Raw genomic sequence first — 3,199 nt, forward strand, 5'->3', positions numbered from 1 at the left:
GTTTTATTCAATCCATAGCATTGGTAGCTGGCTTAGCTAACAGCTCAAAATTCAAAGCAGTTGCTCATAGGAAGTTTCATGAAGTAGGTTCACGTAAATTCAGTTGCTCATGGGAAGTTTTAGTTTCTTTGGGAAGCTTCAGAAAGTCCGTAAATTCCGAGCGCTCTCTTGCTAACATTAGTGTCCTTCACCGGCATAAATACACATCTGAAAATAAATGAAGCCATGACAATGTTTGTCATAATACAAAATAGCCCTATTACTTTACACTTGTTACATAGCCTATATATTACTGACAGAGCTCCGCAGACTCTGATGCTGAATATGTCCCACAGCAGCTGTGGACAGGGCAGAGGGAGATGGTGAGCCAGTGGATGTGGATGTGGCAGAGGGTCTGTCCAGGGTAGAGGGCAGCAGCAGGGTGAAGACCCTTTGGGTGAAGATGACCACAGTCGAGTCCAGCAACTACAAGCTCGCCATATAGCTTTATATCCACATCATGATCATTATTATGACCTACTGCCTTCCAGGCCAGAATTCAATCTTTGAGTCTCCAACAGTGTCAGGAGCTTCTGGGGAGGTGTCTGTTGAGGGACCCCAGCCTAATTTTTGATGTGATGACCTCCTGGCCAGGACCCCGACCAACTTGAGTGGTGTGTCTGCATGAAGTGTAGGGAAATGCAAAGGAAGTGTTGTGGCTAACAACAATCTCTCTCTCTCTCTGTCCCCGTCTCTCCACCTCTTCACAAGCTGATGTGAACCATCTTTCATTCAAGGTGGAAGAGATTAGGAACTCAGAAACATTTGCAAGTTTGTACACTATGATGGTTCCATTCGGTAATACTGTACTTGCAGTGACATTTTTATTTGAATATACTATATAAAATCAACTTCAGTATTGTAGGGTTTTTTTTTAAGTGACAGTAATTAATCAAGCCTATGATGGAAGAAACAAAAAAATGATAAATACAAATAAATACATTTAAGTACATTGTTGTTTCTTATCATTGTCACTGTTGTGGTTGTTGTTTTATAAAATAAACATACAAAAAATATAACTGTATTAGTGGAATGGCCGTCTGTGTGTTTCCTTTCATCTTGACCTCACATTTTGTCTGTCTGTCTTTAAAATCATATTGGCAATGCTCTTTTCACCAGGACACAAGCGTCATGTACTGAGCCTGGGTATCAAACAAAGATGTCCACAAACCTCCCCCGATGGTCACAGATGGCCTGCAGCTGTATGGAGGGAAAGAGCTTCCTGATGAAGTAGTATTTGGCATTGACAGCTGGTGTCTTTATCACAATTGCCCCAACCACCACACTGAATGCTGGACATCCAGCCAGGTAACTAAATCCGGTACTCGTTTCTTCCAGCTGGTCACCTCTTGGAAAGTGGATAGTTCTGCCCAGGATCCAAATGACTCCTCTGCTTATCCTGTGCCAATGACATGCATTGTGGGCCTTGGGATATCAAAGGCTGTAGAGACAACTCTATATGAAGCAGCTTAAGACAGCCAGTAGACAAATACTATCACTTCGGTATCCTTAGCCCAGCCATGGGTCATATCAAACTCAAGGGCAGCAGTTAAGGCAGCAATGGAGAGACGAGAAAGATGCAAGTTGGGGTGCAGGTCAACCTTGTCATCTAAACACTGACATATGATGGGTACCATGGTATTCAGGTGGCAGTATATTATGGAGGTCACACTCTTATCTTTTTGTCTCCTCAGTTCCCCTCAGCCCATGCTCACCTCTCCTAGGCCATGTTTTTTTCCTCTAACTCCCCAGACTGCTTTCCTGGTTTTGACCCTTGCCTGCCTCACTATTCTGTTAGTCTTTGTCCCCCCGGTTTCATTAATTAAATGCTCTCACTGCATCAAGCTCTGCCTCAGTTGTCTGCATATGGGCCCTATTCCCTGTGTTACTTGCCACTGTGCTTGCACAGCCGTGACAGTAGGCCAGTTTGTACAGAAAATCCACCTTCCTCATGTGCAATCATACAATCAGTATTCAGGCAATAATTTGAATACTGATCACGGTTTATCTCAAAATAAGAGAACATTGTTATTCAAGATAACTTCCAGGATCAACCACAAATCAATTGCTTAGCTGTGTTCAAAGAACCCACTTAGCTGGATGAAAATTAACATGATCATTTTAATCTGATAACAGTATGTTAAACTAATCCTCTGCCCTGTTCTTCACATGTGGCTTTACTAATCCAGGCTATCTGTATTTTCATCAACTGAGTTCTGACAGTTCCACATTTTGGAAAGATTAGCTAGTGTTTGATTGATCCTCTTGGGATGTATACATATGCATATATGCATACTGTCTAATTTCCCTGCAGGGATCAATAAAGTATTTCTGATTCTGATGTGTGTATATATATATATATATATATATATATCATGCTCTGGACTAAAGTGATGAACAAACTGACATCACTGTCTTTACTCACTGTGCAGCTTTAAACCCAATTTAAGGTTAATCCTTACTGAGGTGTCCAGATATCCTTAATACCCACACACACACACACACACACACACACACACATGTCAGTCAGCAGGCCATGAGGCATCCAAATCCTAACAGTGCTTAGATCCACAGCATTGCTGAGAGGCAATGTCAGACCCAGCACTGCATCTGCAGCACATCAGCACATTTACCCTCCTGTCTGCACTTGTCCACCTGCCTTTGATCTGCACCAGCATCACCTTATCCCTGCTGCTGGCTAGCCTTTCAATAGGTGTCATCTGCCCATTTATGCTGAAACTAAAACTTTGCACACATCAGCTATGGGCAAGAATAAAGACTGACTCAAAATATATGTGATCATATCATTTCATAATTAAATTATTCTACACTTTTACTTAAAACTATATGCTAAAAGAGGTAGCGAAACAAGTTTTCTATGTCAAGTGGCTGTAAAGACTGCATTAAAATGATATATATTTGCACAGTATGTTTTGTGTTCTTTGTTTCACAAAAATACTCATATACACACACATGCACAAAACCTTGTCAGAATAAGAATCAGAAATACTTTATTGATCCCCGGGGGGGAAATTACACAAATGTCATGTAATAAAATGACTTCATCAGTATGACTCAAATCATTATGGAAGTGAACTTTCATTCACTTGTTTATCATCAGGGTCTTGAGACAGATGGCTATTTCCATTTCCATACAGAT

The sequence above is a fragment of the Enoplosus armatus genome, chromosome 15 (genome assembly GCF_043641665.1).
Source record: "Enoplosus armatus isolate fEnoArm2 chromosome 15, fEnoArm2.hap1, whole genome shotgun sequence".
Taxonomy (NCBI): Eukaryota; Metazoa; Chordata; class Actinopteri; order Centrarchiformes; family Enoplosidae; genus Enoplosus; species Enoplosus armatus.